Source organism: Petaurus breviceps, unplaced genomic scaffold (assembly GCF_028583685.1).
Source record: "Petaurus breviceps papuanus isolate PSGF00001 unplaced genomic scaffold, PetGlider_PUasm1.0 90700, whole genome shotgun sequence".
In the NCBI taxonomy this organism is placed as follows: domain Eukaryota; kingdom Metazoa; phylum Chordata; class Mammalia; order Diprotodontia; family Petauridae; genus Petaurus; species Petaurus breviceps.
Genome location: NW_027187315.1, coordinates 3,294,356 through 3,321,983, shown reverse-complemented (window position 1 = coordinate 3,321,983; position 27,628 = coordinate 3,294,356). Strand labels below are relative to the sequence as shown.

Here is a 27,628-nt window from a genome sequence, read left to right as displayed (position 1 = left end):
TTCTAGTCCTGCTTCAGGCACTTCCTAGCTGTGTGGGCTATGTATCAGCAAATCTCTTAGAGCCTCAGTTTTCCTCATGTGTAAAATGGAGATAATACCTCCCATTATCTACCTCACAGGCTTGTGGTAAGGAAAGCACTTTACAAAGTGCTATATAAATGTGAATAGTTATTATCTTTATTGCCTTCAATTTGTAGGGGAGTGATGATAACCTTGCAACCTCTTTCTGTGTCTTCTCAACTCTCCATTGAGAGGCAAGGAGAGAAGACCAAGGCAATAATACAATGATAAGGGATTCTTCTAAGAAATAGCCACAGGAACAGCTGCCTCTTGTTATCCTCCCACTCGGTAACAGAATATTGAGCAGAGAAGACTTGGTGGTCATGAGGAAGGTTTGAGTTTCCAATTACTAATGTACAGAGAGAGGAGGCCAATCAATCTAATCGACAAATATTTATTGAACTTCTACCATGTACAAGGTTTCTTCTCCCTCCTCCATCCCCATCCCCAAATCTGCTTTCAAAACTGATCCATTCTCCTTTCCTCCCATTATGAATGAGACAGCCACTGGAGAGAAGCCTAGAAGGTATTTGACAGCAGTTCAAATGTGTGTTTGGTTACTTTTCCAAAGGCCAAGAAGAGCAGCTCCTGAGCCTGAAGAGTCTGGTGGAAAAAGCTGTGGATTTGGAGTCATCGAATCTGGGCTTGAGTCCCAGCTCTCATGCCTACTAGATTTTCAGCTTTGTGCAAATCATTCTCTTTTCTGACCTTCATTTCTATCTGTAAAATGGAAGCAAGTATTCTTACACTACTTACCCCACAAATGTGTGGTAAGAAAAGCACTTTGTAAACCTCACCCCATGTTTCAGAACTGAGTTCCTATTCTTAATTTTTAAAAGGGTTAAAGAGATTGGAAAGAAAGGGGAAAGGGGTAGAAAGGGCCCAGGAAGCCAAATGATAACTCAGGTATTAAAAACAAAAAAACGTGGTAGGAAGTAATGATTCAAATTTTGAAAATGCCTCTATGAGCCTCAGCAGACATTCCCTAGGGCATCAAGATAATGGCAAAAAGGGCAGAAAGTGGTCATTCTGTCAATTGGTGCTAAAAAAAAAATCCGGAGACTCCTGTACAGTCTCTATCCACACATACTAGTGACAAGGCACATTAAGTGAGACTGTCATTCCCTGTCTTCACATGCTCCTCCCTGTCTCTAGCGTCATGCTTCCCGGTGCCCCATGACTTTCCTTTTCCTTCCAAGTTTGCCTTGATATTCCTTTTAACTTGATTGCATTCGTATAAAAATCCAAAGTGGAGACAGGAGGGGGAAGGAAAAAGAATATACAATATAGCAGGTAACTGGACCTTAAGCACCTATCCTAGAGGTAATATATTTGCCCATAATCTGCACTGCCTCCGTCTTTAGAAAATGAAGTGGGGAATTCTGAGGGAAATTTTGCAAGCCTACATTGATGGATCTCAGTAAGAAGGAATGGTTATCTTATGGACTGCTATATCTCTTCCTGGTTTTCAAGGCCTTCAGGAATTTGGCTAAACCCTATCTATCCAAACCTTAATAACCATCCCTCTCTAAATATGGTTTTTTACCTTGCCAAGTAGTCTACTTTTCCAACTTACTATGGACATCTGCTGTATATCCCACAAAACCAGCCTCAAACTCAACAGATCTGAAACAGAACATTTTATCTTCTCCTTTATATCCACTTCTCCTTCCCTTTTCTTTTATCTATTTGTGGTACCAGAACCTAGTCTGGGGAAACTCTGGAGTCATGTTTGACTGTTCCATCTACCTTATACCCCTCTCCCAAATTCAATCCATTCCCAAGTCCAGTTGAATCTGTCTTCAAAATATCTCTTATCTGTCTTTTCTTCTTCTCTCATATTACCATTGCTTATATTACTGTAATTGTCTCCTCATTGGTCCCTTGTCTCTTTCCTCCAATCCATTCTTTACATAGCTACCAAAATATTTTTACTGATGCAAAATGATACGGTCTTCCCAGTTCAGCAAAGTTATAACATACAGTTTGAACAGGGTTTTGCCACAGGATCCCTATATGATATGGGGGGAATATGCTCCCTCTCCATGGTGACTGATGTCTCTGTACCTTGTCTTACCTTGTGTTTACCTTACCTCTTACCTCTGTATCTTGTGTTTGTTTCTCTATGCAGTACACTCATCTCTATGCTGGCACCCTTAGGATCTCATCCTTCTAGTTTCTATTCTTGGGCATAAATTTTGTTAGGCCCAAGGGGGGCATGCCTTTCTCCAAATTCTATGTGGGATGAGTGCTAAACTTCCTAGGGGATGGGCCACCCTGTGTTGGAACCACTATCACCCTTCACTCTTTGTACATTTGAGCAGGTCTTCCCTGATACCTAGAAATATACTCCTTCCTCTGCTTTTACTTTACAAATTCTTCTCTTTCTTCAAGGCTCAGTTTATAGCTCATTGCTGCTGTGACAGCTTCCCTGATTCTGGCCTCTGGAAGTGTTCTCTCTCTCTCCCTCAGATGTTCCTAGAGCACACTGTCCACATCTCTCCAACTCTCCTATGACTTTGCTTTCTCTACGTTACCCATATTTCCTCTAATGATGTAACCTCCTTGAAGGCAGAGATTTGTGTCATTTCTTATCTGTCATTACTACCTAGCAAAGTGCTCTGAACATTTTGGTGGGGAGAGGATGTCCCCATCTGTGATTTCATTAATTTGAAAAACTCATGGTTTATAGAGAAGCTACCAGTGCAGATTTGCAACCTTGACTATAATCACAATAGATCATGGTTTCTTCACTTTTTTTTATATGTTGCACCCCTTTGGCAGTCAGGTGAAGCCTTCAGATCCCTACTTAGAATATGTTCTTAAATGTATCAAATAAAATACATAGGGATTTCTAAGAACACCAACTATATGAAATAAGTTATCAGAATCAAAGAAAAAATTCACAGACACTCTGAAAACTATCCACAGACCCCAGATTAAGATGATTTCTTAGAATTTCATGGAGGGACTGATTATGTGACTTGCCCAGTGGTCACACAGCCAGTTTTTGTCAGAGTTAAGACTTGAACCCACAAATTCTTGACTCCAAGGCTCTATTATAACACACTGTCTCTCTGTCTTCCACACAATTGACACCTACCAGCTAGTATTTATTAAACATCTGCTATGTCATGTACTGTGTCAGACATCTAGGATGCAAAGAAAAAATTTAAGAAAAAGGAGTTCACATTGTTATAAATATTTGTTGAATAGAATGCTTTTTGTATCCCCTTCAAGATAATGCAATGCTGAATGCATAGTAGGCATTTAATGAATACCTGTTGATTTATTTTTTCCTTATTTTTTTGTCATTTTTCAAATACTTTATTAACTTCTGATTTATATCATTCATTTCCACTAGATTTTGAGTTACACATTTTCTCCTCGTTTTTCCCCTACCCATTGCCCCAAAATAGCAGTCCCACATTATATCCCCTCCTCCAATCTGCTCTCTCCCATATCTTCTCTCATACCACCTTTGACTTTTCCAGTATGGCATGGTGTATCTCTATGCCAAAATGCCTGTATATCTTATTTCCCAATTACATGTAAAATAGTATTATTAATAATATATATTTATATTTAAACATTTTATTTTAAAACTTTGGATTCCAGATTCATTCCCTCCCTCCCTTGTCACCCACCCTGACTGGGAAGAAACGCAGTTCAGTATAGGTTGTACATGTGTAGCTAATGCAAGACATTACGATAGTAGATATATTGTAGAAGATTGATTATATTTCCCTCCCTCCTATCCCATTTCCCACTTGATCTATTCTCTACTTTTCTAACTTCCCCCCCCCCCCAGCCTGCCCTCCCGTCCATCATCCCCCCTCTCTCCTGTAGGGTGAGGTACCCTATATAGTGTGTATGCCATTCCCTCCCTGAGCCAAATTCAATGAGTACAAGGTTGACCCATTCCCTTATGCCTTCCTGTTCTTCCCCTCCATTGTACCTATTTTCCCTTGCCTCTTCTATATGAGATAGTTTGCCCCATTCTGTCTCTCCCCATCTCCTCTCATTATATTCCTCTCTCACCTCCTAATTTCACCGTTTAAGTAATACACACATTCACATATGTGGCCGTATACTTCCGATATAGACATATATATGTATATATACATATATATATATATATATATACATACACCTTTATATATATTTCTATTCCATTCAACTATTTTCATACTGAGAAAGGTTTCATCAGTTACAATTATCATTTTTCCATGTAGGAATGTTAATAGTTCCAATTTGATAAGTTCCTTATGGTGTCTTTTCCCTGTTTACCTTCTCACGCTTCTCTTGCTTCTTGTATCTATGTCAAATTTTCTATTCAACTCTGTTTTTTTCATCGGGATTGCTTGAAAGTCCTCTGTTTCACTGAATGACCATATTTCCCCCGGAAACATGATACTCAGTTTTGCTGGGTAGGTGATTTTTGGTTTTAATCCCAGCTCCTTTGCCCTCTGGAATATCATATTCCAAGCCCTTCGATCCCTCAGTGTAGAAGCTGCCAGATCCTGGGTTATCCTGATTGTGTTTCCACAATATTCAAATTGTTTCTTCCTGGCTACTTATAATATTCTCTCCTTGATCTGGGAATTTTGGGAACCTGGCTGTAATATTCCTAGGAGTTTTCTTTTTGGGATTTTTTTCAGGAGGTGATCGGTGGCTTCTTTCAACCTCTATTTTGCCCTCTGGCTCTAAAACATCAGGGCAGTTTTCCTTGAGAATTTCTTGGAGGATGATTTCTAGGTTCTTTCTTTGATCATGGCTTTCAGGTAGTCCAATAATTTTTAAATTATCTCTCCTGGATCTATTTTCCAGGTCAGCGGTTTTTCCAATGATATATTTCACATTGCCTTCTATTCCTTCATTTGTTTGGATCTGTTTAATAGCATCTTGATTTCTCAGAAAGTCATTAGGTTCCATTTGCTCCAATCTAATTCTGAAGGAATGATTCTCCTCATTGAGCTTTTGAGATTCTTTTTCCATCTGGCAAATTCGGCTTTTTAAGGCATTCCTCTCCTCATTGCCTTTTTTGAGCCTCTTTTGCCATTTGAGTTAGTCTGTTTTTTAAGGCGTTATTTTCCTCAGTCAGGCTGTTGACTCTCCTTTCATAATTTTCTTGCATCGTTCTCATTTCTCTTCCCAATTTTTCCTCCACTTCCCTTTTCTGTTTCTATGGCCTGTAACCAGCTCGTATTTCCCTTTGAAGCTTTTGGTGCAGCAGTTCTGACTTCACTGTCTTCCTCCTGTTCCATGCTTTGATTTTTTTGTCCCCAAAATAGGAGTCTAATGTTGGGTTCTTCTGTTTGCTTTGTTTCCTTTGCCTGGGCATGTTGCCACTCAATTACTTGACTTTTGGGCTTTTTGCCACAGTAGGACTCTGCTATCAGACAAGACAGGGGGGCTTCCGTCCCAAATGCTGGGGTTTTCTCAGCTGCCGGAGGTATTAGTTGGGAGCCTTTGCTGAAGTCTCCACACGCTCTGGCAAGCTGGTCATACACCCCAGGACCTCCACCCTAGACTGCAATCCAGATCCAAGCAGGTTTTAAAGCAAGAGCGATTATCCCTCAGACTGGTGCTTGGTCCCCCTACACTCTCTGCAGGCCAAGACCTGAAGCTGCCATGTGGCGCTGGCTGTGCTGCGGCCCTTAGTGGCTTCTCACCCTGGGGGCAAAAGCCGATGCACTCCCAACTACTGGGTCCCAAAGCCCACACTGCACTGACCTCTCACTTTGTCCTTCGAATCTATGTGTTGATAATTCTGGAAACGGCCACAACTGCTGCTGATCTTAAGTCCCTCCAGCTGGCGGCTGGTCAGGCCAGCCCTGGAGCTAAAACCTCTGGCTTACTTGGGCCTGGGCTCTGTTCCCAGAGCACTGAGCTGGTGGCTTGATGCCGGCCTGCCGGGCTGTCCTCAGTGGGAGGTTAGCTACTCTGTGTCATTTTGTGGGTTCTGTAGCTCCAAAGTTTGTTTAGAGTCCCCTTTTACATGAATGGGGAAGGTGGATGCCAGAGGGGAGAGGAGGTCTTGTTTCTACTCCTCTATCTCGACACCGCCCCAGAAGTCAGGTTTCTTGATGAAAGGTTCAGCACTCCACTTATTAGGCCATCTTGCCTCTCATAATAAAATCAATCTATGGCCAGCATTGAAAAGTAGTAAAGGTTATTAGAAAGATGGTCAGAGTAGAAATGAAGTACTAGCAAATCTCAATCCTGCCTAATTATCAGGTAGTAACAAAAAAATCATAATAATACCTAATTCCACCCCCGGAGGTCTGAAACAGCTTTGGTGGCTAACTAAAACAATTCCCTTTACTAGCTGGCGAGAAGAAAATGTTCGTATGATTAAAAAAGAGCAATTCTAGTTTGGGAACTTAGATTAAAACTTGACCACGGTCCAACTGGTCAAAAGTAATTAAATATTTTTTTTATTGATTACTGGTTTATTATTGTCTGGCCCCAGGCAAAATTTCCCCAGTGTTATTTTTATTTTTTCCCTCAGTGCCTTTCTACTGCCCTTCTCTACCTAAGAGTATATTTATTCATATCTGGCGTCATTCAAGGCACCCCATCCTTCACAATTTTCTCCTGACCCTTGAGGTCAGGGCTAGCAGAAATGAGTAGAAATTGCAGAAGAGCAAGATTAGGCTTGATTATAAGGAGAGACTTTGTAACAGCCAGAGCTGTGCAAAAGTGGAGTGAGCTTCCTCTGGAAATAATGGGTTTCTTTTAACTAGAGATCTTTACATAGAACCTCTATGACCACTTGTTGAGGATAACATAGAATGTATTCTGGATCTGGAATGGTTTGAATTTAACCTCCAAAAGCCCTTTTAGCTTTGATTCTGTGTGAGTCCCTCTATCTTCTTACCAAATTTACCTATCCTGAGTCCAGCTCTCTCTAGCTTCATATTCTGATAACCTAATCCCTGCCAAGATATCTGGTGCTAGGTTAAGGAAGAAGCTGAATGAAGGTTATATGAATGTATCACTCACTTAGTGTATCTTTAACAATGACCTCCAGAAAACACTGGACTTTAAACCCAAATTCTAGACAATAGGGTAATTGCAAGGGTCATGGTCATCAAGGCAGTCCATTAGTCTCTTGGTAAAGTCCTATCAGATGCCTCTGATAATGATGGTTTTTTTCAAAGGCTATGTCAGTGTGGCACAAATTCTGGCAGGTCTAATGAAGTTGGAAATTATCTGTTGTCCAAGGGCCGGAAAGGGCTGCAACTTGTGTCAGTGGACAGAGTACCCACACTGATAAAGTCACAAATCTTTCTACCATAATTAGACCTGAGATCCAAGAAAGGAGGAAAGGAATTCATATATGCAAAAATATTTATAGTTCCTTTTGTGGTGGCAAAGTACTCAAAACTAAGGGAGTGGCCATCAATTAAGAAATGGCAGAACAAATCATGGTATATAAATACAAAGGTATACTATTGGTGCCATTAGAAAAGATGTTGGAGGAAGAAATTTCAGAGAAACCTAGGAACACTTCTATGAATTGATGCAGAGTGACATGAACAGAGCCAAGAAAAGGGTTTATACAGTAACATCAGCACTGTGAAGACTTAACGCTACTTAACTCTACTCAATGACCACCAAGATTCCAGAGAGCTCATTCATGACCATGATGATGACAATGATGATAGTCTGTGCTACTTACCTGTTAAAATAGGTGATGGACTAAATAATAGAGAATAAGACACATTTGGGGACATGGACAATGTGGGAATTGTCTTGTTTGACTTTTTGGGGAAGGGGAGAAGGGAAAGAATATAAATTCTTATTAACTGAAAAAGTAAAATTTCCTTTTTAAAAATTCATATATCTTTCAAGTATTGAAGTAGGTAGGTAGTGTAAATACTGAAGTAGTCGTATGGGAAAAGGTCTGAATAATAGTATCATTTAAAGAGAATGATGTAATTTAGAGTTGGATGAGATTCTAGTCTAATCCATTCATTTTTAGTGTAAAGAAACTGAAGACAATTGAGATTCGGTGACTTGCCCAAGGTTACATGACTAGTTAGTGGTAGTAAAGAACTCTCCTAGCTCCTAGGCCAAGGCTCCCTCTAGTATAACAGGTTCCTCCCCAGTCTTTTTTTTTTTTTTTTTTTGCTTTTTTTGGAGAGGGAAAGGTAGGGCAGTTGGGGTTAAGTGACTTGCCCAAAGTCACACAGCTAGTTTTTTTGTGTTAAGTGTCTGAGGGCAGATTTGAACTCAGGTCCTCCTGACTCCAGGGCTGGTGCTCTATTCACTTTGCCACCCCTCCTTCCCAGTCTTCTAAAAGGCTAGAGTTGTCACTGAAGGAACTCATATTTCATCTTTAAAAAAATAATCTATATTCAGTTTCATTGAATTGTACATAGGACAGGATTGCAAGTATATAAGGATCATCTTTATGTTTCTAGTTCATGATAATTGTTACCCTAAAACACCGTGACCTTGTTTTCTGTGCTTTTAGAATACTTAATAAATAATAACTGCTGATTTTATATTCTAAACAATAGAACATTTCAAGGATCATCTGTCTAGCATATCAGGCTTTTTGTTTTTTACTCAAGTCCAATTCTGATGCTTTTATATAGTACAAAAATGCCATATTACAAGTATGTTCTATATGCTATCACATGTGGTCCTTGCAATAACCTGTAACAAAGGTGCTGTTAGCCCTGGATTTGGGATCCAAGGACCTCAGTTTGAATCCTTTCAACCTGTGTATCTTTGGGTAAATTACTTCATTTCTGGGCCTCGATTTCTTCAACTGCAAAACCAAATGCTTGTACTATGTTACATCTAAATTTCTTCCCAGCTCTAAATGTAAGATCCTGTGTATATTATTCACATTATAGAAACTGAGGCTAAGAGATTAAGTAACTTACCCACATCACAGAGCTTGTGAGCATATAAGGCAGGTCTTTCTGCCTCCACATCCAACACTATGCATTTATAACACAATGCTTTAATTGAAGAATTTGTCTCAGATTGGATGGAAACCTATAATATACCACTCACATCCAGAAACTTATCTTCTGCATATTTTTCATGTGGCAATGATGACTATGTCCAAGACTGAGAAACTCTGGTGAATCTTGTGAAACAAATGCATAAACAAAGAAGTAAATTCACGAAGAAATTCAGTAATAAATAAATCACAATCAGATTTGGAGCAAAGGACAGTGGCTATTTTGAGGAGACTGTGTTTGTGTTATGTTACAGATTGTACAGATTGATCTTCAAGATACGGGGTGGGGGGGATTGGTTTTTTGTGGGAGGTTTATGTGTGTGCTAGCAGGCAAGTCATATGGATTTCATATGCAAACAGTGGGAGCTCAGACAATGGCGCTGAAACCCAGAAAAGGGGTTCATTGAGAAACTTAATTATCTGTATTAGTCTGAATGTGATAATCATCAGCTCTTTGTGGCATATGTTATCCCAAGTTTTACCTCACAGAAAAATGGGCATCATCTTGATTCTGCTGTCTATATTTCAGAAAGCTATGCAAGGAAATATGAAATCTCAGAAGGACCAAGGAAGCAAATCCAATGTCTGTATGAAATCAGGCCACACTGTCTGGACTTAAAAAATAGACCACTCTCTCTCACATTCAATTGAAACTTTTTTTTTTGTCTTCTGGAGGGCAGTTGGGGTTAAGTAACTTGCCCAAGGTTACACGGCTAGTTTTTTTTTGTGTGTGGGTGTTTAAGTGTCTGAGGCCAGAACCGAACTCGGGTCTTCCTGATTCCAGGGCCTGCTATTTACTCAGTGTGCCACTTAGACGCCCCGAAACATATTTTTATGATGAAGCTGTAGAACCACCAGAGAGATAGACATGGCTAAAGTTGACTAGTTTGAAGTAGTAGTGACTGGAGGTTGTTAGTAATGTGGGCTAGAAAATCAAATTACACCCTCTTCTTCCCACCTTTCCAGTACTATCAAGTTTTAGAGAAACAAGAAGAATAGTTTATTTTTCCCTTACCCAATTTATACTACCTTTGCTGTACAATCGAGAGTAGGGCAGAGTAAAATTCAAATCAGAAAGAAAAACATTTTTCATAAATATAAAAAGCCAATCTCAAATTTACAAGCTAGTAAAAAAAAATCCTAAAGAAGTACAGTTTGAATATGGTAGGGCCAAGAAGTTTTCTATCTATAGTTTTGCAGATATGTAAAATCTTCACTGGATTTTCCATCCTTAAGGCATATAGAAAGAAGCCTTTTAGGTCCACATGGTAAAAGGCTTGATCTTTTATTCAGAGAGCAAAATAAAAAATATGTTCACAATATCACTAGCAGTGTTAATTACAGGAAGAAGTAAACTCTTAAAAAAAAATTTGTTCCAGTGTTTAGATTATAAAAACAGACCAAGAGAATCTCTAGATGAAGCCCGGAAATGCTTGATTTGGAAGGGGGAGTGTTGTGAGAGAAGAGTTTAAAAAAACAGAACCTAAGGTCTATGATTCTTGATGGTGACTAAAATGTAACACTATACAGTTACTATGGCTACCATTCCCCCCATAAGTAAATTATGTGCTTTATGATAATTAACCTAACAAAGTTTTATAGGTAGCATTAGAGAAGCTCTGGAGCCAAGTCCTAGGATTGTTCAACAGTTAGCTCTGTGTGACCTTAGGTAAGTCATTTAACCATCCTCAGTTAGGTTTCTCATCTATATAATGGCAATAATAATACTTTTTACTACCTATGTCATTAAGTATGTTAGGGTAGGGTGAAGTTTGTATCAGATATGTAAAATAAAGCTCTCTTTAAAGTTTAAAGACTGAGTGTAAGCTAGATCAGATGAACTCTAAGATTGTTTTGAGCTCCATATCTATGATACTATTATGCTATTGATCATGTTAATAATAAGTGCTTTGTTTAAACAAATTACATGAAGTTGAAGAAGGAACCTTGGTTAATTGAGAAATTAACTATTAACAGATTCTGCTGTAAAAGGGTTCACATCTTTGCTTTACTACTTAGAAACTTTTTTGTTGTTGTTTTTGGCTTTTTTGCCTTTTGGAGCAAGGAAGGAAGGGCAATTGGGATTAAGTGACTTGCCCAGGGTCACACAGCTAGTGTTAAGTGTCTGAGGCCAGATTTGAACTCAGGTCCTCCAGACTCCAGGGCCAGCACTCTATTCCCTGGACCACCTAGCCACCCCTACTTAGAATCTTTTATCTGTTGAATGATGTTATTGGTCTAGAGGAGGGGTCTCTAAACTGGGAGAAATGGTATGACTTCAAGATGTCTGTAACCAACCAACCAGAGTGGCCTCCCACCTACCTTGCAAAGCTAATTATGGGGCTTATCTTCAATTTAACCCTTATTCCCAACCTCCTGGCTATGGAGAAACCTCTCCCATGGCCCTAAGAGCCCTACCTCCCCCATTTTCTTCTAGAATGAAAGAGAACGAGTTTCATAGAATGAGCTGGTGTGCTCTTCCTTGTAAAATCCATCATATTACCTTCCCCAGTACACACTCCAAACCAACTCCCCTTCCAAGTGTTCTCATTTCTGTTGAAGGCTCCGTGATTCTTCTTGTCATCTAAGTTCACAGCTTCATTGTCATCCTCAGCTTCTCCTTCTCCCTCACTCCACATATCCTTGCCAAATCTCATTTCCATCTCCACAACATCTCTGACATATACCCCTTTATCTGTACTCACAGCTACCACCCTATTTCAAGCTCAGTCCTCTTAATACTACTTCAATGGTCTCTTCACTGGTCTCCTCAAGTCTCTCTCCAGTATAATCCTTCACACAGCTCACAAATTTATTTTTCCAACAGTATAAATCGAACAATGTCACTTCCTACTCAAAAGATTCAAGGGGCTCCCTAATGATTATAGGAACAAACAATATTTCATTTTTATTCATCCTCTTCTAATAATTTGATTGAAGTTTTACAATGTACATTTTTTTTTTTGCCTTGTGTGTGGGTGTTAAGTGTCTGAGGCCGGAACCGAACTTGGGTCCTCCTGACTCCGGGGCTGACGCTTTACTCACTGCGCCACCTAGATGCCCTGCAATGTACATAATTTTTAGAACACACACACACACACACACACACACACACACACACACACACACACATATATGTTGCCAATCAATCACTGAGTCAACAAGCATTTGTTAAGCTACTATATACCAGGTATTATGGCAAGTGCTTGGGATACAAAGAAAGACAAAAACACAGACCCAGCTCTTAAGGTGCTCACATTCTAAAAGGTGAGAAAATATGTAAACAACTATGTACATACAAGACATATACAGTGTTAAAAGGAAGTAATTGAAGAGGGAAGGCAATGGTGGTGGAGGGTTCTTGGGAAAGGTTTTTTCATTAGGTGGGGATTTGAAATGTCTTGAATAAAGCCAGGAAGTTGAGGTGAGGAGCATTCCGATAATGGGCAAACAGCCAATGGAAAGGCACAGAATTGGAGAGTGACTTGCTCAAGTAACAGCAAGGTGGCCAATGCTACTTGGTCATAGAATTCATGAAGGGAGTAAAATATATAAGAAGACTAGCAAAGCAGAAAGAGGCCAGATTGTGAAGGGCTTTCACAGAGAAAGAGCATTTTTATATTTGATTTGGGATGTAATAGGGAGCCACTGGAATTTATTAAGCAGAGTGGTATCATGGTTAGAGGTATCCTACATACTGAGGGTATCTGTTGGAAAAAGTTGAAAGATCTCCAGCCTCAATGACTACTCAGGTCCCCCCTTCCAGTCCTGAATTATGATCCCAGAATAAAAATACATTCTCATCTGTTCTCCATAATTTCTTGACATTAGTAAGTAACAACCACAAATTAATGACAGAAAATGGTTGGTAACAGCTGAGGTGTGCTGTGCAGGTTATATAGTACATTTTTTGCTTCTAGAGGATTAGCCTCTGCTTTTTCAGATGGGGCACATACTCTCTTAACAAGTATGTTACTTGCAGGGTCTCCCTGCTAATGCTGGTACTAATGACACTGTAACAGCAAAAAGGCTTCTGTAAATGGATTAAATGGAACATTCATGGAGTGTTATGAGACCTTACTTCAGCCTCCCTAGAAGATATCTGCTCCACATTCACAATTTCTTCTGCCATAACCCTAGATAGAACCATGAAGATGAAGACCTTTCAGCAGTCATTTCCTATTTACATTATACATGTACAGAAGCACATAAAAATGACTTTGGACTTTGCTTTTAGGCATGCAGTCTTTTCTATATCATTTTCTTTGGACCACATATTGAGCTGAGGTACCAGCCTTGTTCCGACTGTCAAGAATTTCCTTTAAAACCTCACCACTAACCCAGTTCTATTATCAGAGATTGATTGTTTGGGACCCAAATCTCCAACCCACCTTCTAAAAATTTCAGTGGGACTTTAAATAAACTGCATGCATTTGTCCCAAGAGGAAAAGCAAATCCAAATGAAAATACTTAAAAATAACTATCACAATATTCCAGGTGACTGCATTTAAGAACCTCCTGAAAACTTTTTATAAAACTCAAATTTAAGTTTCTTTTTATTGAAGTACCATTTAGATCTATTAAAAGCACAGTTGTTGAAAAAAAAATATAGGGCATATATACATTCTTTTTATTTAATACCTTCGTAGTTCTTAAAAAGATAAGACTTTTAGCTAAATGCTAGCTATTAGAATGCAGAATAAATGGGTAAATAATAAAACTTTACCTGATTTACTAAATATCTGCAAAAACCAAATGTCAGTCCATCCCCTGCCTCCAGTAAATAAAACCTGCCTTTCTAGGCTTTCCAAGATTCCTAAGAGTTGAGAAAAAAGAGAGGGAGAGAAATATCTAGAAAAGAGGACAAGAATCTACCCAGCCCAAACCAACATGTTTTACATTAGTCTGTAAGGAAGAAAAAATAAAAACAACCTCCAATCAAGAAATTAAAAGTAATGGGAAGTGGGATAGCAGGCCGACCTCAAGAGTCCTTTGTGTTTTCCATCTCTCTCTTCCCCACCAACCCCCTCATCGAAGGGGTAGGAGCCAAATAAATAAATAAGCAAGTAAATAAATAAATAAATAAACAAATAAATAAATAAATAAAAATGGAGTTTCCGAAGTAACTTTGAGAGTCTGAGTCTAGACTGGCTCGACTCCCTAGCACGAAATTCCTGGTATTTAATTCAGTCCTCGGGTTTCCATCCCTCCTCTTCCTCCAATAGTCACACCCCCCACCCCCCCCTCAAAACTCCAAACACTGGACAGGACTGACCTTGGAGCCTTCTCGGGCTCCTCCTGTACTAGGTTCGAGAAAACAATTCTTGTTTAGTTTGCCACAGACGAAAACATGTAACCTCCGAGGCGGCCCGTTCCCCCAGGATCTCTCTCTGAGTGCTGCGTGCAGGAGCAGAAATACTCCGCCATCAGAGTGCAAAGCCTCCGAGCCCCACCCCAGCTCTCCCGCCCGGCTCGGCCCTGTTCTTACAGTCAGAGATGTCGCGGCCTCTGTCTCCACTGAAGTCAGCATTTGGAGCTTCTAGCGAGGGACCAACCACCCAGATTCCAGACTGGAAAAGGAAGGGGGGAGGGGTCGGAGGAAGAGATGACTGCCCTGAATGCATCCACAGAAACGTGTGCATGTCCTGGGCTGTGTAAAGAGAAGGATGAAGGAGTGATGTGCTGAGTCTCCGTGCATTATTTGTCTGTTTAGGGTTTGGTGCCTTTCTTTTTTTATGGTATGGGGATGGGAGGGGAGGCAGCACCTTGTAAATGAGAGATTTCCTGTTCGCAAGACTCTGCTTGCAGAGTTTCTGTCCTGCCCTTGAACTGACAAGTGAATATCTGCATCTCAACCAGGCAGAAAGTAAATCACACAGCGCAGGGCTCGGGCAGGGAGGGAAGGGGAGAGAGAGGAGGAGGACTGTCTGCTCACGGAAGCTGGATTGCTAAGAGCTCATACTGGAGGAGGCCTGCCTGTTTCCTCTCGCCGCTAAGCCTAAGAAGCCTCGACCCGCCCGCCCGCCTTGCTTTTGGAAGCCTGCTAAGGTTGCGGTTACTCCCCTGGTTTGGTTTGGCCCGGCCCGGCACGGCCTCACGTCCGGGCCTGGGTGGGGGAGCCTCCCTCCCGGGTTCCCGAGCTCACACGTGAGAACCGGAGGCCTGGCGGTGACTAATCTCCGACTTAAGGCCCTTTGGCACGGATCCTAGTTCTGTCCTCTCTCTTGCTCTCCTGGCTCTTTCCCGGCTGGGGAAACTCGGTGAAAGGAATCACGCACGGGCCTTCACCTCCCCCTCCCCCCCCAGCGCCCCCCCCCCCCCCCCCCCCACCAAAGTATGAAAAGTCAGTCGACACGGCCCTCTGAGGAATTACTTTAACTTTGGCCTCTTTCAAACCGAGTTCTGAGTGTGTTTGTGTTTCCTTCCCAGTAAGCACTTTGATCCTTTCCTACGAGTCCGAGGAGGAGCCAGTGTGGAGTTGTGGCTTTTAACCCATCGTGTGCCAGGAGGATAGTGGACTATAGGTTTTATGGTAACTAGTAGTGGTTATTTGGTTTGGGTAACACAGAAAGAGGGTAGAGACAGTGCTAAATCCCCAGGAGGGAGGGGAGAGGAAGAGCTAGAGCAAGCTCTTTGCTAGAGAGCAGGCCTTGGCTGAGATGCTGGCCTTTGGGCGCAAGAGTTTCTAGTTAATATTCACCATATATAAAGTGGACCTAAAGGACAGGAACCTGTCCTGCCCTATGTCCAAGGAAGGCTTTAAGAGGTGGCGGGGAGAGTTGAGTGGTATAAGGGAAGGGGTTGAGGGTCCACATCATCCTTTACCGGTCCTGCCTGCCGAACTGAAAGGCGGAGGGACATTTCCAGCTGCTCCTAGCTCCCTCTTACCAGGTCATGCCCCACTGTAAGCTACTTTTGGGATAAGCCAGGCACCCGAGTTAATGATTGATTTATTGGCCTCAAGGCATTGGGCCGGTCTCCTTTATATTTGCCTAAACTGGAGACCGGCTGTAAAAGCTCCCTTTGGCTGTAGCCACACAGCTAAAGAGCGGGGCAGCGGAAACCCCGGAGAGAAAATCAATGCAGCTGAAATGAAGAAGCAGACAATTTATTAGACCACATCACGCGACACACGATCTCAGGATCACGAAACAGACGAAGGCCCGTGACGTCTAAAGGAAACATTGGGAAGCGCCACACGTAAACGCTTTGGCAGCTGGTGATTAGGTAGCCCAGTTTTATGACTAATAATGGGCTGCTTGCCTGCCCTACACAACCTGTTCGGTATGAACTAGGGCTGCCCAGGCCCAGACTGAGGGAGCAGGGAAGATGAATGCTCTGCGGGAGTCAGGTAGACCACGTTGATAAGAATTTCCTCTAATTTCTCGAAGAAGGCAACACAAACACCTTAAATCAAACTGCTCCGACAACCGAAGGCTCCACACAGACACATCAATAAGGATTTCGCCTCTTGCGTTCAAACCAGAAACACTTGTCCTATTTTTATGCAAATGAAACCACACAAATAGATTTCGCCAGCTCTGGGGGAGGGAGGGGGACGAGAAAAGAGAAAGGGAGAGGAGCCAAGGCTAAACCCTTCCTCACTAGCACTTGGTGTACTGTATTGGGATAGGTGCAGGCTCCAAAACCCGCGCCCTGCGGTTCCTCCCCCCAGCAGGGTGGCTCTATGCCAGAGCCTTGAAGTCAGCCACAAATAAACGCTGGCTGGGAAAGCCCGATTAGGAAAGGGGCGAAGTGAGCCTGTGACTAATCGTGGAGGCCTCGGACCGGAGCACAAGGCCATGTGCATCTGACATAATCCGCACTAAAAGAGGAGATGGTGAAGCCGCGCTTAATTGCAGACTTAAAAAAAAATTGCCGGCCTAGCAGCTCCGATATAGGTAGATTGTTTGGACCCTGGGTGATCTAGCTTAACCCTGCTCTTAAGTTCGGCACTGAGGAGGTGGCTTTTTTTTAAAATGTAGTTGGCGGTGGGGAAGAGTAGACGGGGGGGGGGGGGGGGGGTAGGGAACACTCAGTAAGCCTAGGGAGAGTAGTTGAGGGGCTTGCAGGTTCAAGAGAACGAATAAAAAAGCTCTTTGTGGCCAACTCCACACTCCCTCCCTTTGATTTTATATTTGCTTACCTTCACTCCCACTGCCCTCCACCCCCACCTAGACAGAAACACCAGCAAAACTCGTAACTTGCTGACTCCTCTTGGGAGCAGGTCTTCCAGTTAAAATTCAGGCCCTCAACTTCAGTCTTCTTTCTCATTTCAGGTTTTCCCTATTTAGCCCCTCCCCCACCATGAAGTTGTTTGGAGATGGTGGAGATAGAATAAATCAAAGAAAAGCTCTCCTCTCCATCCACCCCCCTTCCCCGCCCCCCCTCCCCCAGCCGCCCCGCCCGATCAGACACAAAGCCCCAAGTGATAATCAGGAAGGGAGGGAGATTTTAGCAGATTCGAGAAAGAGTGGGTAGGTTACGTTGTTTCGATCTCCAGAGCAGACAGACACCCTCCAAAGGTTCCTTCCTGCTCTTGTGGTCTCTAGGGCCCTTCGGTTCAAATCTCCTTCCTGGCTTCGTGGTGCCTCTTGAAGGAGGGAGGAAAGGGGAGGCGCGACACTACATCGGGGGTGGGGGCCCACAGGGTGAGGGTGTGTATGTGTTTGTGTGTTGGAGGGCGGTAGCGGTGGAGAAGCTCAGCCGGAGAAGTTTCCACCATCCTTCCGTCCCTCCCTTCCTTTGCTGCCAAAATTCCCTGGCCCCTCCCCACACGAACTGCCTTACATTAAAACCAGAAGTTTAGTTTAACTAGAGTTCGAGACAAAAGAGAACAATTTTGCACAGACAGTGGAAAACAAAAGGTAGAAAATGGTACAGACCCACCAAGAGGCGGCTGGCAGTGAATGGTGTCCAGCCGAAAGAAGTGGAAGGACAGGAATAGACAGACTGTGATATCTGACCAGAGCTAAAGTGCTTGGGGCGGGGGGAGGGGAGGGGAGTGGAGAAAGATACTTCGCCATCTTTTCATTGCACACACACACACAGTCGCGCTCAGCTCGGCCGCAACGTCTCGTTTTCTTTTTTAACATCAGAAAACGTGCGATTAGCAGCCAGACAGGCGGAGACTCCGTGGCCCCGCTGCCGCTACACACAACGCCCGCAGAAGCAGCGCTGCCTCCCAGTCCTCCTTCCCCCACTCCCTCCGCCTTCCTCAGCCCGTGCAGTAATAATCCTCGCAGCCAGCCCTTGTGTGCACTCTCATTAAAGAAGGGAGTTTCTCCCTCCCCCACCCCACTTTGCTTCTTTAGATCAGCTCTCGCTGGCACAACAACGCCTTCCAGAGCTCGGACCCGAGTTAAGAAGAGCCAGGGAGGGATGATCACGAAGAAGGTGTGTGGGGAGAAGGGGGTCAAGTGTTGTCTCAGGCTGAGTGAGCTCCCTACCCCTTGTTCTTCCTCCACCGTTACCCCCCACCCCCACTCTCCATGCCGAATTGCAGAGAGGAAGGATTAGGTTTGGGAGAAGGGACGGCGTTACCAATCTTAAAACTGCTTCACAGCCTCATTTCCAAAACAGTGTGACTAGGTCATCGAGGTCAGCCTAGTATCAGTTCGGGCTGGAGGCCCCTATGCTAAGAGATTAGGTGTTTCGTTGGGCTTTTTCCATGTCCGGGACAGATTAGGGGCCCTAGATCATGGTAGCAAAAGAAGGGTATCTTTCTGAACTGGAGTTTGGGGTGGAAGGACGTTTTATATACATTTTTATATATAGTTTTACTGTGGACAGCTCTTAGACCTTGAAGGCAAGAAAGAGAATCTGGAATAGATCCAAGTGTGCCCTGACCGATACTATTCCTCCCACCCCCACCCCACCCCCAAACAACAACTACTTAGGACAGCCAATTTAGACCTCCCGTGGTATGTTCCGTGGTGGGAGTACACACCAACCAGCAGACAACCCTATCTGGCTTCTTTTTTTGCAGGGGCCCATTTTCCCCGTCAGATCCTGCACACTACCCTAGCTAAAAACCACTCCCAAGAGAGACATGCCCCTAGCTGTAGGGCCCGGAGAACAGGTGTTCCGGCCTGGGGGGGTGGGGGGGAGGCGGGGGAGGGGGAAGGGAGAGGAGAAAAGAGGAAAAGGGGGTGGGGAGGCCGGTGGCCCAGGTCTGCTGCTGGTGCTTTCTGTCTCTTTCCTGCCCAGGCTCGGAAAAGTCTCCGGGGCAGCACTGGGTCAGCCGGGGCTCCTCCTATGGAGATGGGGAAGAGGGAAGTTAGCGATGCTGGAGCATGGGACGCTCCCGGTGGCCGAAGGCGCCGCATGCAATGGGAGAGGGTGAGCTTCCGGGTCTGGTGACTGCAGCGGCGGCTCCAACTGTCAGATTTCCCGAGTTCGAGCCGGAGGAAGCACCCTGTCAGCCGCCGTGTTTCTCTCTCGGAGCAGCGCCCGCCCGGGGAAACCTCTCAGTTTCTGGCAGCTCCCGCAGTTCACAGGAAAGCGCGCTTGCTCTCCTGCTGCTCCTCCTTCTCCTTCCTGCCTCCCGCCCTTCTCACACACACCTCCCAGCCCCCCTTCCCCCCCCCCCAACCCAGCCTCGGCTGCCAGGCTGTGGGAAGAGGCGGGGGTTTGTGGCGGGTTGGGAGGGAGAGCCGAGGGGCTGCGAGGGCCTAGGCCCTGAGCCCGGGTAGGGCGGGGCGGGGGAGGGGATGGAACCAGGAGGAGGAGGCGGGAGCGCGGGGCTGGGTTGGGCTGGGTCGGGCTGGGCTGTGCAGTGCAGTGCAGCGCTGCTTGCTGCCGCCGCCGCCTCTGCGGGTGCTGATATGGCCGGGGAGATGAAAAGCCGCGGCGCCAGGGAGGGAGCGGCTCGGCCCAACTAGGCTTAGCTTCCAGTTTAGTCCCCATCCCCCACTCCACAGGGCCGAGCGGGACCCAGCCCAAGCTGGCCGGGCCCGGGACATCCAGGTCCCACGTCCCCTTCTTTCCGCTTCCCAGTCTCCCGGCCCGGGTTGGGTTTTGGGCCTCTGCCAGGCGGATCGCCCGAGGGGAACTCTGGCGGTGACTAATCGTGCTCGTGTGGGGCTTACGTGAGGCAGATGCTGTCATCGGCTGCCCACTCGCTCCGAAGCCTACGCTGCGGCCGGGCTTCTCGGGGAAGGGCAAGAGGAGGAGCTTCCCGGGTCGTCGGCAGCTGCTGCGGCGGCTGTCTCTTCTCCCCCGAGGGAAAGCCAGCCGCCAGGCTCCTTGCCCGGCGGGATGGGGGGGGGGGGGAAGAGGGTAGCTCCCCGTGGGGGGGGGGGGGGGAGAAGGGGCGGTGGTGGGGGGGGAGTAGAGGGGGTGTGGGGGGGCGGGGGGGGGGGGGGGTGGAGGGGGTGTGTATGTGTGTGCTTGTGGGGTGTGTGTGTATGTGTGTGTTTTACGGCGTCGTTACGCATCCTTCGGGAGTGAGCTTGGGTGAAATGTCTATTGGAGCTTTGGATGGGTTGCTTCGGAAGTGTACTTGGGCTTCTACGTGCATATATTAGGGTGCTGTATCGAGTCAATTGGAAACCTAGATGGAGAGGGGTCCTCGAGTAAGACAGTAAAAATGATTGGGGGTGGAGGGTGGGGAATCAAAGGGGATTTTGTACCAGGGCCTGATTCGACTGGATGGAGGACTGGCTAGATGAGTCCTAGGCTGCTACCTAGGGTTGGACATATAAGGGATATCTTTTGGTAGGCCTCGAATCTAAAGGTAAGTAGGGAATTGACCCAAGGAGGGAGGCCCCAACCAAGATTTCTGAAATGCGAATCCCTGAGGTCTTCAGGTGCAGTCTGGAGTCAGCTGCCTAGGCCTGGGCTTTTAACATCGAAATCGTCTACTGTTTGACCTAAGTCATCATCAAGGAGAACCAAACTCAAGTGGCGAATTCGTTAACACAATCCTTTTGGAATGTTCTTGTGCAAAAAGTATTTTTTATTTAAAACCACGACAGCTGCCACCCGGAGACTACCTAGGTGCTCCTGCATCCTGTGGCGGAGGTGCCTTTCCTTTTTTTTTTTTTTAACTGGGAACTGTAAAAGTCAGCACAGTTTCTTACTTTGCATTAACAGCTACCACATGTTGACAAAGTTATGTGACCCTCCCAAATACAACTACCTGTTTAGTTTCAACACACTAAATGATTAGTAAAACAAAAACACTATTCCTTAACTAGGAAAAAAAAATCCTGGTGGAATACTTGTGGGTAGAGCCTGAGAGGGTGAGGTTGGGTGCAGAATAAATTCTATTCACACGTCCTAGGTTTTATTTAGCCTAATTACCGGAACAGCCCCTGCCCCCAAAGCGCTGGCTTTGAAAACCGGGAGTTTGAGGTCTTCCTTTGCTTTCTGAGCCCCTTGGATTCGGAGGTACTTACTGGCGAAAAGGAGGTGAATTTTAAATGCCATTTCCTGGGGAAAATGCTTTCCTTTGGCACTCTGTTGCTCTTTTTAAATGCAGCTTTCGAAAAGAGCATTTTTGCGAGATAAGAAGTGACCGATCAAAATCACTTGGGGGGAGGTTGTAAGCAGCCTCTTTGCCCCAGCTTAGTGTTATCTTATCTTTCACACTTGCACGGAGGAAAAAAAGTGGCTTATCTTTATACCCACCCCCATCTCGCCTTAATTGCTAAAAAACATTGTGTTGTCTTAAGCTGCGTGGAGGGGGTGGGGAGGGTCCTCCTCGGTGTCATAGGGAGAAGCAGGTTCAACAGTTTAAAATGTGGGCCTTTCAGGGGTGTGTGTAGGAATATTTGTTCTCTCCCCCAGGCCATTTCTTGCTCAACTGTAGCCTAAGGGCAAAAACCCAATTGCTATCTCTTCTCACCCCCACCCTCCCTTGAAGGGAAAAATCCAGAATGTTTTACTTCTTGGAGATTGGCCAGCTAACTAAGACACCCTCTCGCCGCACACTTTACCCCACTGGATCTACCAATCACCAAATCACTACCAAAAGCCAGATTGCCTGGGGCAGGCTCCGAGATAGCAAAGTCTGCCCCCGACCCTTCCCCGATTCCAGACTGACCTCCCCTTCGAAGACCGAAACTCCCCCCCAACCCCTCTCTCCGAGCTCTAGCCCCATCAACTACTATCTTGCCTGTACTTTCATAATCCTCCCCTTCACCCATACACTTCTTTTGGGAAAAGGGGCTAGTGAGTCTGAGATTCATCGCCTGTTTCAGATCATTAAAATATATGCTAGTGTCTACAAAAACACACTTTTAAATAATGGCGTTCTTTCCTTCCACGCTGTTATATTTAAACTCTAGATCTAGCTGGATTTTTCTTCTCCTGGCGGTCATTTGTCTGTGTCATGGGCAGGCCACTAATGGCCGGGATTCCAGGCGGTGTGCATTATGCATTATGCCTCCATACCACATAGACACTAAAGGTTCTCTCAGGCTTTTCAGCACAGACTACCTGCCATCTCAAGCCCCCTTAAAAAAAAAAAAAAGATTTAAGAATGTCTTTGCAGCTAATACTTGGGGGGGGGGGAATGTTAGGTTGGTGGATGAAGATGTAAAGTGGGAATCATAAAAATTGGCCCCGGGCTTGCTTAGCCTATGTGGAATCTCCGTTCTTCCATTTAAGTACCGTGTGTTTTTTCCCCCGGGTTTGAGCTTTTTCGTAGAGAGATGCTCCTGTCAGTTCTGTCCCCTTTGCTGACTTCATCGTTGTCCCTGCTGCACTTGAAGAAGGTTCAAAATCTTACCAACTACCAGTATTTGAATTCCCAGATCATTTCTTTGTACATCCTTGCTTTTCCTTACCTGATGCCTCCTCTTTTCCTTTCCCCTGAATTCTTCTTGCTGACCCCACCTTTCAGCTCTTCATTATTTAGCTCCCTTCTTTTCCCTTCTTTCTCCACTATTACCTTCCCCCCCCCCCCCCCCCCTTTGCCTTGGCCTGACCTGCCCGAAGCCTTGCTTGCATCTTTGTAATCCAACCAAGAGGACCAGACAGAATTGCAGATAGTCTTCAACTCCTGTCTTGCTTCTCCTGAGTGCTGCCCTGCAGCTTGCTACTGCCTTTCCAGCATCCCCAATACTAGCAACTGGAGTTTTCCTAATTGAGTTGGTCTGCCAATGGCTTGGAGTGGAAAGAGAATAGAGATAGGATGGCGACTGGGGAGAGGGGAAAGATGCTTAGGAGATGAAACCACCTACCAGCATACCCAACTCCTTAACTACTGGTCCTTTAGTGGAGACACAACAAATAGGGAAATTCAGAAACAAAATGGCAAGGGTTGTACTACTGGGATGATCCTGGTATTCACTTCTATTGTAAGGAGGATCCAGGCATTTTGAATTGTGATTCTCTTCCCATGCCCTGTATCCCACTCCTAGTTTCCCACCTACCCTGCTGCTTGGATTTAAAATAAATATGTATAGGAGGAGACTTCCTAAGTAAGCTAAGCATCAGAGGTGGGATATGGTGTTCAGTTTTATCTAGGAAAAGCATTCAGCTAACCCTGTCTAGATTGAGAGCTATTGTGCATTTCTTTGACTTGATCCCACCTTATCCAGAATGCAAGATTCTGCCCTCCCAAGATCTGCTGTGCTAATCAAGACTTTGATACAGTTATTTTCCTTTGAACTCCCTAAATACATATTAACTGGGAAAGGTAAACAATGGTCATCTGCCATGCAGCTGGTATTTCACAAACCTGGAACTTGTTTTGTGCCAGGGTTCTACAAACTTGTGAGACTCTAACTAAAAGCCTGGGTATGTTGAGATACAACTCAAGTTTCCTCTACTCTTTTACCCCATCTTAATTTCCATTCCCTTCCTCTTCTCTTCCCCTCCCCCCCAACCTTAGAAAACTATCTTGAAGATTTGTGTCTCTGACCACAGGTTATGTTGTTAAAAAGCAAAAAACAAAACAATCACTCCATAATTCGAAGTATACTTCAATTGTTTGGGGGAAGATATCTCACATCTTCCCAACTAACTTCTTAGTCTGGATATATCTGATCTTCAGACATATTCAGCTGTTGCCATTGGAGTGCCTTGGAGGAAGCTAGTTAGACTATCTGTGGAAGCATGGAGGGCAGACTGAAGAGAAGGTGAAAATGAGATGAGGATGGTTAAATGAATCTTCCTCTATGCCACTTATTATCTGCCTAGAGTTATTTTACTATGGGACATAAGGTCTGTGTTGGAGTTGGGGTATCAAGTGTGAGGGAGGGGTGGTAGGAGTGATGGATGGACTTGAGTTGATGTTGACAAATGTTTAATATTAATAGACAGACTTAATCTTTATAAAGTAAAGGTGCAATGAATGTAATCCTTCAAATCCTTTCTACTGGGGAGGCAAGGAGCTCACATTTTGTGAAAATTTCACCTCCAGTATATAATAGAGGTATGAAGAGCAGTCTCTATAAAATGACAGTGGAAGATTGTCTTGCCTTTTTTATTTTGGTTCCTACACAGCCAGTAAAACCAAATGCCACAATAAACAATGTTAAGGATACACAAACAAATTGCATAGAAGCTGATAAACACTTAAACATTTACACACAGGGCCAGGAGATTCTGAATTGCTGCCAGACTATAGGGCTAGGCAAGGATAAGTGGCTGATTTTTGCCTGTGGTCCTAAAGTCACCTTGGTGTAGACTTCATTGTAAAGAGGAAACTTTGACCTGGGGCTTGCTCCCTGGAGCCCACCCCATATCTCAACACCTGGCCCATTTCCTGAGAGTGTGAGATCCTGGATCGAATTTTAAGCAGTTGTTGCTGCCAGCATGAAGCTTAGTCATATTTTATAAATACTGTATACTTACAGAGAGATGAGGGAGGTGGAGGTGGGGGAGGACATTAATTGTGAATCCCCCAAACTAGTCTCACCTCCATCTCTCAATATTTATTTATATCTTGTCTCGAATTTCCTCCCTCCCTGGCTTTTTGCTTCTTTCCTCTCCTCACTCCCTCTCTTGCTCACTGGCTAGCTCTCTCAGTCTCTTGCTCGCTGGCTTTCATTGAAATCCTCCCTTCACTGAGTGCTGTGTACAGCGGCCTGACCCCCGGGTCAGTTCCCTGAGGGGCTAGTGGAAGGGGAGGAGAGGGAAGGGAGGGGGGGAGAGAAGGAGGTGGGGAGGAGAAAAGGAGGTGGGGAGGAGATCCTGAGCACTCTGTACAGACCGAGGGCTCCAGTGTGTTCCTAGTCTAACAAGGCTTCTCAGCCCTGCCGGCGTGGAGTCAGGCAGTGCACGGGCTGCAGATGCCGTCTAAGGCTATTAGCTCCTAATGTGGTAGGACCTAGAGGGTTTTTTATTTTGTTTTGTATTTTTGTGGGTTGTTTTTGTTTTTTGCAAGGGGCTGGGGTCGCTGAAGCTAGATTTTCACCCACTCTCCTCCTTTCTCAACCCCAAATGTTACCTAGCTTCCCTGAGTTCTGTGTTTAAGAAGGTGGAAATGGGGCCTCAGGGCAATTCGAAGGAGTCCCTCAACAGAAGAAAGCAAGAGCTGGCATTTTTAGTCTTAATCCAGCACGGAAGTGACCCATCCCCCTTAATTATGTTATATTGTGGAAAGTATTCAGCAAAAATTATTGGGCATATTGGGAGTTTTTCTTCATTAGATTGCAGAAAACCCTTCAAGCCTGGAGGTGCCTGGTGGTGACACAGAGCTTAATATGGGAAAGACCCCATTTAAAAAAAAATGAACACAACACATTAAGTCGAAGGTAAATTTACTGACTTGTTTTCTCCAAGCATCAGATTTCCACCATGTGCCAATCCTCAGTGCCAGGCCACTTCATTTTTACAGCTTTTTGTTCTATTTATTTTAACTAGCAAACTTTTCAAGTAACACAAACATGCTCCCAGGAAGTAGAGGGAATTGAACGCTATCAGTTCAGCCACCTATTATTCCTCTCTGGTCCCCTAGGTTTTCCAGAAGTTCTGGATTATGCATTTGATACTGATATCCGTGAAAAACTTGTGCATGGAGTGGGGGTTGGGGAAGAGAGGGAGGAGAGGCCGACTAGGTACTTGGTCTAGGGCCTCTTCCCCACGGGTTGAGGAGATCAGAAATAAACTGTCGATGTTCTTGGGTCTCCCAACCTAACTCTACTACCCCAAAACTCTGACCTTTTGACCCAGTAAGCCACAAAACCAAAACACTTTATCTCACTCTCTGATTCATGTTCACGGATAATTTCTTATCCCTTTCCCTAGGAACACCCCAACTTTCACCCTCTAATAATTTGAGACTTTGTGAATAAAAGGGCCATACCATGTCAAAAAGATTTTTTACTAAAGTGAGACTGGAGAAAAAAAGCACAGAAAACCAGAGGCCTTTTCTCCAGCTGTGCATCTGTAACTCACGTGTGTTCACTCTAATAACTTTTAATGTCTGGACCTAAAATGTCTTTATAAAAAATAGCTTTACAACGTAATAGTCCAGGTGTCTTTCTGCTTGTTACCAGAGATTAAAAAAATGTGTGGGATAGTTTTCAGATACATATACTCCCAGAAATCCGGTAAGAAAAAAGCCTGCATTCCATTCTCAAAGATCGTATTCTGGAACTTCTTTATCGAGCTATCCAGGATGCAAACATCTCGAAAGCTGAACTTTGGTCAGCCTCACCATCCAAGGTAGCTAGGTAAACTCCCAGGTTAAGGCATGTGAGTGAAAGGTGCTAGTGCCTGACATTTTGCATCAATTGCTCCCGAAGTTCTGGTGCTTAGAGACTGAATTCTGACCAGAATTTGACGATCTTGTTCTACCCAGAGTTTCGGGTTTCAAACGGTAGATATGTTTCACTTCTGCTTTTTTGAAAGGGCCAGCATTTTTTTTAATTGACAGAAAGACTTGAGGACTTAAATAGAATGATTTCAGAGGCCTATTGTCAGAACTGAACTAAAAAAAAGAAAGAAAACATCTGGTAGATAGAATATTTGCCCACTCCACTTTGGCCATATAAGCCCACTTTGGTTTTTGCTTTTTTTCATTTATTTCAAAGGCTCCTAGTAATTCATGTTTGTGTAGTAACATGTTAAAAAAGAATGAGAAGGAAATTTTGAAAACTTTTCTTCCAGCCCTCTTACATGCCTTATTCATTTCAGATTGATTTCTAGAAGGTTTTCTGACGATGTCTAAAGCACCTTTTATTAAGGCTTCTTCTAAATCTCTCCCCTCCCCCCCCCCTTAGTATTATATATCTTTGAACACTTAGTAAGGGAGGTCATTGAGTCAGGTGCCAGGCTTTCCCAGACTACTCAGGCCCCTCTTGGGCTAGGCTTTCCTACCCCGGGATGGTTAGGTCTGGCTCGGGCACAAGGAACACCTTACAGTCGCTGGGCTTTGCGATCTGGATGCGGCGGCAGCTTGGCGCACTGGGGCATTATTCAAGACGGGTGTGATGGACTGGAAATTTATGTGAAGAGCCTGAGCCAAAAGTTGCTCATTGCCAAGAAAAATTAAAAGCTATAGATAATTCAGTAACTAGGGGTTAAAGGACCAGGTGGCCCCTCCGATCTTTCTGAGGAAGAAATTACCCAGGAAAGGTGGGGGAGGGGTTATTGGGTTATTTCTACCCTTTGGCCCCATAACTC

At 44.4% G+C, this 27,628-nt stretch overlaps 1 protein-coding gene and 1 long non-coding RNA gene across 8 annotated transcripts in view; one reads left to right on the top strand and one right to left on the bottom strand.

Annotated features, from left to right (window-relative positions):
- The window catches only part of BCOR (BCL6 corepressor), a 158,849-nt gene that overhangs the window by 67,787 nt on the left and 63,434 nt on the right, over positions 1-27,628 (top strand). The gene's annotated exons all lie outside the window — the stretch shown is intronic.
- On the bottom strand, positions 439-15,311 carry LOC138144409 (uncharacterized). 3 transcript variants are annotated; one of them, XR_011163944.1, is made up of 2 exons: positions 14,322-15,311; positions 439-780 (listed from the first exon to the last, which is right to left on the bottom strand). It is a non-coding gene; the product is annotated as an uncharacterized lncRNA (long non-coding RNA). The 3 variants fall into 3 exon arrangements; XR_011163945.1 differs by lacking the exon at positions 439-780 and adding an exon at positions 9,245-12,108; XR_011163946.1 differs by lacking the exon at positions 439-780 and adding an exon at positions 13,410-13,862.